This window comes from Salmo salar, chromosome ssa14, assembly GCF_905237065.1.
Source record: "Salmo salar chromosome ssa14, Ssal_v3.1, whole genome shotgun sequence".
Taxonomy (NCBI): domain Eukaryota; kingdom Metazoa; phylum Chordata; class Actinopteri; order Salmoniformes; family Salmonidae; genus Salmo; species Salmo salar.
In genome coordinates this window covers 39,159,874-39,174,107 of record NC_059455.1, presented here as the reverse complement: position 1 = coordinate 39,174,107, position 14,234 = coordinate 39,159,874, and the positions used below count along the sequence as shown (strand labels likewise).

General features: G+C 51.3%; 1 protein-coding gene across 1 annotated transcript in view; it reads right to left on the bottom strand.

Moving 5' to 3' along the window:
• Window positions 1-1,263: 1,263 nt before the first annotated feature.
• LOC106569546 (serine/threonine-protein kinase STK11) overlaps window positions 1,264-14,234 on the bottom strand; it is a 76,236-nt gene continuing 63,265 nt past the window's right edge. Inside the window, exon 11 of the mRNA XM_014141006.2 lies at window positions 1,264-1,842. The gene's annotated coding sequence lies outside the window, so the exon portion shown is untranslated. The remainder of the gene's footprint in view (window positions 1,843-14,234) is intronic.

The following is a 14,234-nucleotide window of genomic DNA, read 5'->3' as shown; positions in this document are numbered from 1 at the left end:
GAGCCCCTCATTTCAGTTTCATAGTCAAGAATCACCCTCAATTCCCCGCCCCCCTCTGGGGCAAGTGTTCACTCCAACGTCAGTGTAGGTGTGAAATAAACTGTAAAAGCGCATGGTCGTTATACACCTGCAGTTTAATGACCATACACTGTGTACAAAACATTAGGAACACCTTCCAAATATTGAGTTGCACGACCTTCTACCCTCAGAACAGCCTCAATTCATCAGGGCATGGACTCTACAAGGTGTGGAAAGCATTCCACAGGGATGCTGGCCCATATTGACTCCAATGCTTTCCACAGCTGTACACAGTACTTCAATAGTACTTGAAAGTATTTTTACTTAAGTAGTTGTTTTGGGTATCTGTACTTTACTATCCATATATTTGACTACTTTTACTTCACTATATTCCTTAAAGATAATGTACTTTTCTCACCAGTTTCCCTGACACCTAAAAGTACTCATTACATTTAAAATGTTTAGCAGGACAGGAAAATGGTCCAATTCACACACTTATCAAGAGAACATCCCTGGTTACCCTGCTGTCTCTGATCTGGCAGACTCACTAAACACACATGCTTCGTTAGTAAATATCTGTCTAAGTGTTGGTGTACCCCTGGCTATCTATACATTTGAAAACAAGAAAATCGTGCCGTCTGGTTTACTTAATATACAGAATTTGAAATTATTTTATTTTGATACTTAGGTATATTTTAAACCAAATACTTTGACTTTTACTCAAGTAGTCTTTTACTGGGTGAATTCCACTTGAGTAATTTTCTACTAAAAGTATCTTTACTTTTACTCAAGTACGACAATTGGGTACTTTTTCCACCACTGCAGTCGTGCCAAGCTGGCTTGAAGTCCTTTGGGAGGTGGACCATTCTTGATACACACGGGAAACTGCTGAGTGTGGAAAAACTCAGTAGCGGTGCAGTTCTTGACACACTCAACCCGGTGTGCCTGGCACCTACTACCACACCCCGTTCAAAAGGCACCGAAATATTTTGTCTTGCCCATTCACCCTCTGACTGGCACACATACACAATCCATGTCTCAAGGCTTAAAAATCATTATTTAACCTGTCTCCTCCCCTCCATCTACACTGATTGAAGTGGATTTAACAAGTGACATTTATAAAGGGATCATAGCTTTCACCTGGATTCACCTTGTCAGTCTGAAAGAAAGAGCAGGTGTTCGTAATGTTTTGTACACTCAGTGTATGTTCAGAATATAAAATAAAATGGGAGCCAGACAACAGGGTTTGGTTGGGACACGTTTTATATAAATAATAATTAAAAAACATTTATTGGAAAAAAATAAACAAAACCTAATGAAAACAAAGTTCTCCCAACACACCAGTGGTGGAAGTCAAGGTTTCAGTCTGTCTGTCCTTAACTGAGCAGTTTCCCTTTCTCAAAGTTCAATCCAGCATGCAGTTTTTATATCAGTATCACTATCCTCATAGTTAAAATGAATAGCTATTCTTTATCAACCTAATTCCTTTTACAATGTGTATCTTTAGGTTCTATCAAATAAAAGGTTGTCTAAGAACTATAACCAATGGGGTCAGAGTTCACGAAGGTGGGACTTGAAAGGTCAGCCATGCCTCCTCTGGGACAGCCTGAGAGGGGAGGATGGAGGGAGCAAAAGAGCAGAGGGGGAATGGAAACACAAAGAGCCACTTCACACAAAGACCCTCAAGAATACAGTCTGTTTTTCTGCTGCTCTCTGTCCATCTCTCCGCTGTGCGCATATCCTTGAAGAGTTCGTAGCCAAATGGTTCAGGAGGAACAACATCAGCAGTTCTCTCACCCTTGCCAAGGATGGGAAATGATAAACCTAGGAGAGAGAGAGGCAAGCTTTATTTTAGTTCATTTTATTGTACAACTATTGCATGACAAATAGGATTATTTATGACGTACAGACTTGAAGTCTATTTAAAGGGCTTGCACCCTTTGCCTTATTTAAGCATCAAAGGCTTATTTGTCACATGTGCACAGGTACGCACAGTGTGTCCCTCTGCCTCTAGCAAAACACAGAAAGCAGCTGAATAAAGGGGGGCCAGAGAGAAAATACAGCCCAAAGGGGCAGCGAGAGAGAGAGAGAGAGAGAGAGCGAGAGAGAGAGAGAGAGCGAGAGAGAGAGAGGGGCAGCGAGAGAGAGAGCGAGAGAGAGAGAGGGGCAGCGAGGAAAGTAATCGGAGAGAGAGGGGCCGCCTACTAGGTTTCATATTATTAGCCCAGAGCTACTACAGAAACATCCAACGACATACCGGAACGAGGGGGGCATATTGCCGAGCAGTATAGATAGCCACATATTCAATGCCGTGTCATTATGATTTGCCCGCCCGTTCACAGATATTATTCGTAGTTATATTAATATTTCTTTGTTCGTACATATTATTAGTTTGTTCGCACTTGTTGTTATTATTATGTTTTTGGCGTTATTGTTGTTTGGTATTATTATCTTATTATTTATTGTTATTTATTATTATCACAATACATATTATACCACATATATCCCTATATATGCTACATACATATATGCCGTTTCGCAATATCCCGTTTCACTATATGCGCCTAGGTTTGTTACACAGATATAGGATGGATATATATAGATGAGAGGTATGATGAGAGAGATTTATATATTATATATATATATATATATATATGCTGTTTCAGAGACAATATATCGTATTTTGCCTTATATATATATATATTTCAAGTGTACAGATGCATGAGTATGCACATATACACGCTTGGCATATATGCCTGCTGCTTCCTATTATACTCTATTATTGGCGAATTATACATGCGAATGACATATGCCATATGCCGTTATTATTGTTCGCTTGCCGTCATGCTGCTCAGATATTGCTGCCCATATATATACACAAAGGAGAGAGAGAGAGGGGCAGGAGAGAGAGAGGGAGAGAGAGGGGCGCGCGTAGAGAGAGAGGGGCAGCAGAAGAGAGAGGGGCATGTTTTGAGAGAGAGAGAAAGAGAGGGGCAGCGCAGCAGAGAGAGAGAGAGCTAGCCAGAGAGCGGAAGCGAGGCAAAGAGACGGGAGCGCACGCCGAGCGGGGCGACTAACAGAGAGCAAGCACAGCGAGAGGCACTTGACGCAGAGAGAGGCAGCGAGAGACAGAGGGGCAGCGTAGAGAGAGGGGCAAGGAGAGGGGGGGGAAAGAGAGAGAGGCAGCGAAGGAGAGAGAGGGGCAGCGCCAAAGAGAGAGAGGGGCAGCGAAAGAGAGAGAGGGGCAGCGAAAGAGAGAGAGGGGCAGCGAAAGAGAGAGAGGGGCAGCGAAAGAGAGAGAGGGGCAGCGAAAGAAGAGAGAGGGGCAATTAAAGAGAGAGAGGGGCAGCGAAAAAGAGAGAGAGGCAGCGAAAGAGAGAGAGAGGCAGCAAAAGAGAGAGAGAGTTTTAGAGAAAAGAGTGAGAGAAGAGTAAAGATGCAATTTTATGTTTAAAGATCGCAAGCAGCTAAAAATATATATTGCAGAGTGCTTAATTATGTGTAGTATATTTAGGGGGAAAGAATCAGCTGTTAACAAATATATCTTGGGGCAAATACAGAGAGCGCAGAGGGCAGCGCAAGATATTTGCGCGAGAGTATTGATGCCGCTATTAAAAATGAGGTTTTAGAGGGCAGGAAGAGAGCGAGAGTGGGCAGCTAAAGAGAGCGTAGGAGGGGCAGCTGTAAAGAGAGCGAGAGGAAGGAAACAAAAGAGAGCGAGAGGGGCAGCGAAAGAGAGAGAGAGGGGCAGCGAAAGAGAGAGAGAGGGGCAGCCAAGAAGAGAGAGAGAGTGGAGAGCGAACAGAGGGGCAGCGAAAGAGAGAGAGAGCGAGAGGGGCAGCGAGAGAGACAGGCGCAGCGAGAGAGAGAGGGGCAGCGAAAGAGAGCGAGAGGGGCAGCGAAAGAGAGCGCGAGAGGGGCAGCGAAAGAGAGCGCGAGAGGGGCAGCGAAAGAGAGCGCGAGAGGGGCAGCGAAAGAGAGCGAGAGGGGCAGCGAAAGAGAGCGAGAGGGGCAGCGAAAGAGAGCGAGAGGGGCAGCGAAAGAGAGAGAGAGGGGCAGCGAAAGAGAGAGAGAGGGGCAGCGAAAGAGAGAGAGAGAGGGAGAGCGAAAGCGAGAGGGGCAGCGTAAGAGAGAGAGAGATTCGAGAGGGGCACCGAGAAGTCAGGCGCAGAGGAGAGACCAGCGAAGCGAGAAGAGGCACGAAATTAGACAGGTGCATGCGAAAGAGGCAGCCCAAGAGAGAGAGAGAGGCAGAGAGAGGCAGCGAGAGAGAGAGAGGCAGCGAGAGAGAGAGAGGCAGCGAGAGAGAGAGACTCAGCGAGAGAGAGAGAGTCAGCGGAGAGAGAGAGAGCTCAGCGAGAGAGAGAGAGCCAGGAGAGAGAGAGCTCAGCGAGAGAGAGAGAGTCAGCGAGAGAGAGAGTCAGCGAGAGAGAGAGTCAGCGAGAGAGAGAGAAGAGGCAGCGAGAGAAAGGAGAGAGAGAGAGAGGCAGCGAGAGAGAGAGAGAGGCAGCGAGAGAGAGAGAGAGAGAGAGAGAGAGAGAGGGCAGCGAGGAGAGAGAGAGAGAGAGAGAGAGGCAGCGAGAGAGAGAGAGAGAGAGAGGGGCAGCTAGAGAGAGAGAGAGAGAGAGAGAGAGGGGCAGCGAGAGAGAGAGAGAGAGAGAGAGAGAGAGGCAGCTAGAGAGAGAGAGAGAGAGAGAGGGGCAGCAGAGAGAGAGAGAGAGAGAGAGAGGGGCAGCGAAGAGAGAGAGAGAGAGAGAGGGGCAGCGAGAGAGAGAGAGAGGGGCAGCGAGAGAGAGAGAGAGAGAGGGGCAGCTGAGCGAGAGAGAGTGGTCCGCAGAGAGAGAGGGCAGCTTGTAGCGAGAGAGAGGGCCGCAGCGAGAGAGGGCAATGAGCCAGAGAGGGGCAGCCGAGCGAGAGAGGGGCAGTGAGCTGAGAGGGGCAGCGAGAGCGAGAGAGAGGCAGCGAGCAAGAGGCAGCGAAGAGCGAGAGAGGCAGCAGAGAGCGAGAGAGAGAAGGAGAGGCGAAGAGCGAGAGAGAGAGAGAGAGGGCAGCCGAAATGAGAGAGAGGGCAGCGAGAGAGAGAGAGAGAGAGAGGCTTTCATATATATATATATATGTTTTTACATATATATATTCAAAACGGTATATATATTATCGTTTCGCATATGTTCGTTTCATATATATATATCATGTTTTACATATATATCGTTTCATATATATGTCGTTTACATATACACGTGCTCAACATATACTAATACATACACGTTTACATACACGCTCAAGCATAATACATGCTCGGCATATTATTAATGCTCATATATGCCGCTCATATACATTCATTTTACATATATATGCTTCATATATATTATGCCGTTTCGCATATAGAGAGGCATGCAGAGAGAGACAGCGCAGAGAGAGAGGGCAAAGTAGAGAGAGAGAGGGGCAAATAGAGAGAGAGAGGCAGCTTAGAGATATATTTATGCAGCTTATGAGAGAGGGCAGCAGCTGAACAGAGAGCCAGCTAGAGAGAGCAAGCAGCGAGAGAGATGCAAGAGGCAGCAGAGAGAGCGAGAGGCAGTAGAGAGAGAGGCAGCGAGAGGCAGCTAGAGAGGCAATGAGAGAGAGAGGGGCAGCGAGAGAGAGGCAGCGTAGAGAGAGGGGCACAGAGAGAGAGGGGCAGCGAGAGAGAGGGGCAGCGAGAGAGAGAGAGAGAGAGAGGCAGCAGAGAGAGAGAGAGGCAAAGGAGAGAGAGAGAGAGAGAGAGGGGCAGCTAGAGAGAGAGAGAGAGAGGGCAGCGAGAGAGAGAGAGAGAGAGGGGCAGAGAGAGAGAGAGAGAGAGAGGGGCAGCGAGAGAGAGAGAGAGGGAGGCAGCTAGAGAGAGAGAGAGGGCAGCGAGAGAGAGAGAGAGAGAGAGGGCAGCGAGAGAGAGAGAGAGAGAGAGGCAAAGGAGAGAGAGAGGGGCAGCGAGAGAGAGGGCAGAGAGAGAGAGGGGCAGCGAGAGAGAGAGGGGGCAGCGAGAGAGAGGGGCAGCGAGAGAGAGAGAGAGAGAGGGGCAAAGGAGAGAGAGAGAGAGGCAGCAGAGAGAGAGAGGGCAAAGGAGAGAGAGAGAGAGGGGCAGCTTAGAGAGAGAGGGCAGCGAGAGAGAGAGCGAGAGCCCAGCGAGAGGCAGCTAGTTATTACATATTACATACATACATGCTCACATATATTTTGCTCGTTATTATTATTCGCTATCTGCCCGCATGCCGCTCATTCGCTCGCTACGTTCGCTATTATTACATATTATGCCGTTATTACATCTGCTCATACGCCGCCCTGCTATTGGTCTTGCCCGCTACTGCTCTCGCTATTAACTGCTCACATATTCGCTATTGCCGTTTGCTATTGTTGGTTTGCTGATGCCACATATACATATTCAAGATGCCAGAGAGCGAGAGGCAGAGAGAGAGAGCCAGAGGCAGAGAGAGCGAGAGGCAGCGAGAGAGAGAGAGCGCGCGAGGCAGCGAGAGAGAGAGAGCGCGAGAGAGCGAGAGAGAGCGCGAGAGAGCGCGGCAGCCAGCGAGAGAGAGAGAGGCAGCGAGAGAGAGAGAGGCAGCGAGAGAGAGAGAGAGAGGCAGCGAGAGAGAGAGAGAGAGGCAGCGAGAGAGAGAGAGAGAGGCAGCGAGAGAGAGAGAGAGAGAGAGGCAGCGAGAGAGAGAGAGAGAGAGGCATGGAGAGAGAGAGAGGCAGCGAGAGAGAGAGAGAGAGAGGGCAGCGAGAGAGAGAGGGGCAGCGAGAGAGAGAGAGAGAGGCAGCGAAACAGCGAGAGGGCAGCGATGAAATAGAGAGAGGGGCAGCAGCGCAGCGAGAGGGGCAGCGATGAGCAGAGAGAGAGGGGCAGCGATAGCGAGAGAGGGGCACAGCGAGCGAGAGAGAGGGGCAGCGAGCGAACGAGAGAGAGGGGCAGCGAGCGAGAGAGAGAGGGGCAGCGAGCGAGCGTAGAGGGGCACAGCGCAGCGAGCGAGCGAGGAGGGGCAGCGTGAGCGCAGCGAGAGAGAGGTTAAAAGGAAACAGAGAGAGGGGGCAGCGAAAGCAAAGGAGAGAGAGGGGGCAAAGAAGAGAAGAGAGAGAGGGCAGCAGAGAGAGAGAGAGAGGCAGCGAGAGAGAGGGAGAGAGGGGCAGCAGATACAGAGAGGAGAGGCACAGAGATATTATTCATTACATGCTGCCCGCTATTATTGGTCTGCTATTTCGCTCATACGCCGCCCATATTGTCTGCCATTCGCTTCAATATTATTGCTGCTCATACGCCTGCTCATTATTGGTCTACGCCCGCCGACATTAATATTTCAAGATGTTGCCCGCTATTATTCACATTGCCCGCACATAATGTCCGCTCACGATGCCACTATATTATTCACATGCCGCCCAGACATATTCATGCCGTTTCCGTTTCGTGAGAGCGCGCGAGAGAGAGCGCGAGAGAGAGCGAGAGAGCGAGAGAGAGCGCGAGAGAGAGAGCGAGAGCGAGGAGAGAGCACATGTGAGAGAGAGTGCGCGAGAGAGAGCGCGAGAGAGAGCGTGCGAGGGGTGTTGGGAGAGAGAGCGAGGCAGCGAGAGAGAGAGAGAGGCAGCTAGAGAGAGAGAGAGAGGCAGCGAGAGAGAGAGGCAGCGAGAGAGAGAGAGGCAGCAGAGAGAGAGAGGCAGCGAGAGAGAGAGAGGCAGCGAGAGAGAGAGGCAGCGAGAGAGAGAGGGGCAGCGAGAGAGAGAGAGAGAGAGAGAGAGAGAGGGCAGCGAGAGAGAGAGAGAGAGAGAGAGGGCAGCGTAGAGAGAGAGACAGAGAGAGGGGAAGGAGAGAGAGAGAGAGAAAGGCAAAGGAGAGAGAGAGAGGGGCAAAGGAGAGAGAGAGAGAGAGGGGCAGCTAGAGAGAGAGAGAGAGGGCAGCCGAAACAGCGAGAGAGAGGGGCAGCAGCTGCCCATACGCCACCTGCCTGCCCATGCCGCCCGTTCGCCCGCTATTACTTCCGCTTGCCCATGCCGCCGCCTGCCCGCATGCCGCCGCCCACCAAGATTTGCCCGCCCGCTCGCTCATTATTTTCACACACATATTTCCACACATATTTGCCCGCTATTATCTACTATCTGCTCATGCCCGCTATTCGCTATTCGCTCACATGCTGTTTCACACATGGCCTGTTATTGCCTGTTATTATTATTACGGTCAAACCGCCCGTTATTACTTTTATTACGCCGCCCGCTATTATTATTCCATATTCGCCATTGGTCTACATGTCGTTCACACATGGCCTGCTACCGTTCAGTTCGCCATTATCTTTCCACTGGTTATTGGCTATTCGCTTATTATTTCGCTTATTATCACCATTATTATCTTACATATCTCATTTGTCTGTGCCCATATTATTTAGAGAGGCAAAGTGAGAGAGAGAGAGAGGCAGCAGAGAGAGAGAGGAGGCAGCGAGAGAGAGAGAGAGGCAGCGAGAGAGAGAGAGAGAGCAGGCAGCGAGAGAGAGAGAGCTGGGCGAGAGAGAGGCAGCAAGAGAGAGAGAGGCAGCGAGAGAGAGAGGGGCAGCGAGAGAGAGGCAGCGAGAGAGAGAGAGAGAGGGGGCAGCAGAGAGAGAGAGAGAGAGAGAGAGAGGGGCAGTGCCGAGAGAGAGAGAGAGGCAGCGAGAGAGAGAGAGTGCAATAGAGAGAGAGAGAGAGAGGGCAGCGAGAGAGAGAGAGGGCAGCGAGCCGCAGAGAGAGAGAGGGCAAATGAGCGAGAGAGAGGGAGTTTAATGAGAGAGAGAGAGGGAAAGAGCTTGTGCCGAGAGGGGCAGCGAAATGAAACAGAGGGGCAGCTTGTTTAGAAATGAGAGAGAGGGCAAAGAGCGAAATGAGGAGGGGCAGTAGCGTTTAGGCCAAGCAGCTGAAATGAAAGCAAGCAGCGAGCTTAGCGGGGCACGAGCGAGCATGTGCCAGCGAGCCGGGCAGCGAGCGAGCTGTGGGCAGCGGAGCAGCGAGGGGCAGCAGCGAGCGAGAGAGAGAAAGGGGCAGCTGAGCGAGAGAGAGAGAGAAAGGGGAACAAGCGAGAGAGAGAGAGAGAGGGGCAGAGAGAGAGAGAGAGGGGCAGCGAGAGAGAGAGAGGGGCAGCGAGAGAGGGGCAGCGAGAGAGAGAGAGGGGGCAGAGAGAGAGAGAGGGCAGCGAGAGAGAGGGGCAGCGAGAGAGAGGGGCGAGAGAGGGGCAGCGAGAGAGAGAGAGAGAGAGAGAGAGGGGCAGCTTGAGAGAGAGAGAGAGAGAGGGAATGAGAGAGAGAGAGAGAGAGGGCAGCTGAGAGAGAGAGAGAGAGAGAGGGGCAAAGGAGAGAGAGAGAGAGAGAGGGGGCAGCTAGAGAGAGAGAGAGAGAGGGGGCAAATAGCTTAATGAGAGAGAGAGGGGGCAGCGAGCCAGCGAGGGCAGCAGCCAGCGAGGCAGCTAGAGAGAGGAGAGGGGCAGGGAGAGAGAGAGGGGCAGCGCTTAGCGAGCCGGGCAGTTGCCTGCCTATGCCAAGCCTGAGCCTGCTCAAGATATGGGCCGTTTGCACATATCGCCCAAGAGCATACATATGCCGTTCCAGACATATATATATGTGCTGTCTGCCTTGTCTATGCCTGCCTGCCTGCCTGCTGCCTGCCCGGGTCTGCTCTGCTGCTTGCCTGCTTGAAAGATGGGCTGCCTGTTTGTCTACTATGCTGCTCTGCTCTGCTCCAGAGCTGCCTGCTCTTACCTGCGAGTGCCGTTGTTCGTTTCAGTGATGTTTGCTCTGCTATATATGCCGTTTCTCAGACATATGTTTCATACACATGCTGCCCACATACACATGCCGTTTCATATTATTACACATATGTTGCCCGGCATAAGATGCGCTGCTCACATATACATACATTGCCCGCACATATGCTCGCACATGCTGCCCAAGATATTACATATTTGCGCCCATACATATTTGCGCCTACATATTTGGTGCCGTGCTTGCCTGCTATTCTGCGCCGTTTCATATTTCACATACATGTGCCGTTCGTTCGTCGCGCTGCTCGGGCACATATTTCTTCCATGTTTCATATATGGTTTGATGCCGTTTACATATTTGCTACGCCGCATATATTACATATTCGCACGCATATACATACCTATTGTCGTTTAAGAGCCCACCACTTATATGCCTACATATTTACATATTCAGCCTAAGCATATGAGTCAGCGAGAGAGAGAGAGTCAGCGAGAGAGAGAGAGTCACGAGAGAGAGAGAGAGCTAGCAGAGAGAGAGCCAGCGAGAGAGAGAGAGTCAGCGAGAGAGAGAGCTAGCTAGAGAGAGAGAGTCACAAGAGAGAGAGAGTCAGCGAGAGAGGAGAGAGAGGCAGCTAGAGAGAGAGAGGCAGCGAGAGAGAGAAGCAGCGAGAGAGAGAGAAGCAGCGAGAGAGAGAGAGAAGCAGCGAGAGAGAGAGGGGCAGCGAGAGAGATATATTGCCTGCCCGTTGATGCCGTTCTGCCTGTCTGCCCGTTCGCTGCCCGTTCGTTTGATGCCGCCTGCTCGGCACATATTATTGCCGCTCGCCCGCTACGCCGCCCACAATATTGCCCGCGACATTATTCTGATGCACCACATATTAGTTATTCTGCGCCGTTCATAGTTTCGCGCCACCGGCACATATTTGCGCCTACATACCTGCGCCGTTTCAAGATACACATGTCTATGCGCCGCCCAAGAGAGAGCGAGGGGCAGCAGCGAGAGAGTTTAGGGCAAAGTGAGCGAGAGAGCGAGGGGCAGCAGAGAGAGAGCGAGGGGCAGCTTAGAGAGAGAAGAAAGAGCTGAGAGAGGCGCAGTAGAGAGAGAGGCTAGAGGCAGCTAGAGAGAGAGAGCGAGGCAGCGAGAGAGAGATGAGGTGAGAGAATGCACAAGAGAGCGAGAGAGAGAGGCAGCGAGAGAGAGAGGCAGCGAGCGAGAGAGTCAGCGAGAGTCAGCGAGAGAGAGAGAGTCAGCGAGAGAGAGAGAGCTAGCGAGAGAGAGAGTCAGCGAGAGAGAGAGAGCCACGAGAGAGAGACATGAGAGAGAGCCAGCGAGAGAGAGCCAGCACGAGAGAGAGAGAGAGAGGCAGAGAGAGAGAGGCAGCGAGAGAGAGAGAGAGGCAGCGAGAGAGAGAGAGAGGCAGCGAGAGAGAGAGAGGCAGCGAGAGAGAGAGAGGCAGCGAGAGAGAGAGGGGCAGCGAGAGAGAGAGATGTTTGTTTGCACGAAAGAGGAGGGGCATGTTTGTTTGAAATGCAGAGAGTGCTAAGCTTGTTTGTTTCAGAGAGGGTTGTTTGTTTGTTTGTTTGCAGAGTGCTGTTTGTTTGTTTGAAAGAGGGCTGTTTGTGCTTGTTTGTTGTATGTTTGTTTAGTGCTGTTTGTTTGAAATGAGAGAGAGTGCTAAGTTTAAATGCAGAGAGAGAGAGAGGGCAAGCTTGTTTGAGAGAGAGAGAGGTTATGAAATGAGAGAGGGCAGCCAAGAGGGGCAGCAGTAGAGGGGCAACTGTTTGAGAGGGGCAACGAGCGAGAGGGGCAACGAGCCAGAGGGCAAATCTAGAGAGAGGGCAACGGTGCGAGAGGGGCAACGAGCGAGAGCGAGCGAGAGGGGCAGCGAGAGCGAGAGAGCGAGCGAGAGGCAGCGAGTTTGAGAGAGTTTGCAGAGAGAGGGCAGCTGAGCGAGAGAGAGAGGGCAGCGAGCGAGAGAGGGGCAGCGAGCTTATGAGCGAGAGAGAGGTGTTTGCTCAAGAGTGCCAATGCTCACATACATGCTGCTCTGCTCATACATGCCGCCTGCTCACATATGATGCCGTTCGCCTCATATTATGCCCACCCGCCTATTATTGCCTGCTCTGCGCCTGTTCGCGCTGCTCGCCTGCCCGCATACATATGCCGCCTGCCTGCTCACATATATATGCCGTTTGCTCACCCACATATGCCGCCCGTTCGTTCTGCAGACCATGATGCCGTTTACCACATATATATGCCGTTTACATATATGCTGTTTCAGCCTACATATGCTGTTTGCTCAAGATGCTCTGCTCTGCATATAAATGCGCCTGCTCACATATGTGCCAGCCTGCTCATATGCATGCCTGCTCACATGCATGTTTGCTCATGAGTGTGCCAAGCCTGTTTAAGATAAATGTTTGTTTCATATATATGCATGTTTGTTTATAAATGTTTGTTTATATATATGCCAGCTAAAACATATTTCAGAGGGCAGCGAAAGAGCGCGAGAGGGCAGCGAAGAGAGCGAGAGGGAAGAAATGCAAAGAGAGCGAGAGGGCAAACAAAGAGAGCGAGAGGGGCAGCTAAAGAGAGCGAGAGGGGCAGCAAAGAGAGCGAGAGGGGCAGCAAAGAGAGAGAGAGGCAAACGAAAGAGAGAGAGAGGCAGCCAAAGAGAGAGAGAGAGGAGAGCGAAAGCGAGAGGGGCAGCGAAGAGAGAGAGCGAGAGGCAGCCGTGAGAGACAGGCGATGAGAGAGAGAGGCAGCGAAGCGAGAGAGAGAGAGGCAGCAGAAGCGCAGAGAGAGAGGCAGCGAAAGAGAGAGAGAGAGCAGCGAAAGAGAGAGAGAGGCAGAGAGAGGCAGAGAGAGGCAGCGAGAGAGAGAGAGGCAGCGAGAGAGAGAGAGGCAGCGAGAGAGAGAGAGGCAGAGAGAGAGAGAGGCAGCGAGAGAGAGAGAGGCAGCGAGAGAGAGAGAGAGGCAGCAGAGAGAGAGAGGCTTTAGAGAGAGAGAGAGGCAGCGAGAGAGAAAGAGGCAGCGAGAGAGAGAGAGGCAGCGAGAGAGAGAGAGGCATGAGAGAGAGAGAGAGAGAAAGCTTAGAGAGAGGCAGCGAGAGAGAGAGAGAGAGAGAGAGAGAGAGAGGCAGCGAGAGAGAGAGAGAGAGAGAGAGAGAGGGGCAGCGAGGAGAGAGAGAGAGAGAGAGAGGCAGCGAGAGAGAGAGAGAGAGAGAGGGGCAGCGAGAGAGAGAGAGAGAGAGAGAGGGGCAGCGAGAGAGAGAGAGAGAGAGAGAGAGGTAGCCAGAGAGAGAGAGAGAGAGAGAGGGCAGCCTATGCCGTTTCCACATATATATATGCCGTTTCAAGACACATCCTTATTTCCATATGCCGTTTGGTTTCACATACATATACATGTTGCCTGCTCAAGAGCGCCTGTCTACATACATGCTGCTCTATTCATGCCGTTTCATATTTGCATGCCAAAGCCTATATATTTACATATATTCAGCATATATATTTGCATGTTTTAGAGCCAGAGAGAGAGAGAGAGAGAGGGCACAGCGCAGAGAGAGAGGGGCAGTGCGAGAGAGAGAGAGAGAGAGTGGGCAGCAGAGAGAGAGAGAGAGGCAGCGAGAGAGAGAGGCAGCGAGAGAGAAAAACAGCGAGAGAGAGAGACAGCGAGAGAGAAACAGCAGAGAGAGAGACATGTAGAGAGAGACAGCGAGAGAGAGACAGCAGAGAGAGATGTTTATATATTGTTTATATAATGCAGAGAGACAGCCAGAGAGAGACAATTTATATACATCGTTTCAAGATATGTTTCATATATTGACTGTTTACACATACGTTGCTCGTTATTATTACTAATGCTTCGCTATTATTATTAACGTTCTTACTATTATTATGTCGCCCAACACATCGCCCGCCATAACACATGCTGCCCGCACACATACATACTGCCCGCACATAACATCGCCTGCTATTACACATGCCGCCCACATTTTGCTCGCTATTATTCACATGCCCGTTATTATTTCAAGACAGCGAGAGAGAGGGCAGCGAGCGAGCGAGAGTCAGCGAGAGAGAGAGAGGCAGCGAGAGAGAGAGCGGCAGCTAGAGAGAGCGAGAGAGGCAGCGAGAGAGAGGCAGCTAGGTAGAGGCAGCGAGAGAGAGAGGCAGCGAGAGAGAGAGGCAGCGAGGGAGAGAGAGGGCAGCGAGAGAGAGAGGGGCAGCGAGAGAGAGAGGGGCAGCGAGAGAGCGAGAGAGAGAGGGCAGCGAGAGAGAGGGGCAGCGAGAGAGAGAGAGAGAGAGGGGCAAAGGGAGAGAGAGAGAGAGAGAGGGGCAGCGAGAGAGAGAGAGAGAGAGGGGCAGCGAGAGAGAGAGAGAGAGGGGCAGCGAGAGAGAGAGAGAGGCAGCGAGAGAGAGAGAGAGAGAGAGAGGGGCAGCGAGAGAGAGAGAGAGAGAGGGGCAGCGAGAG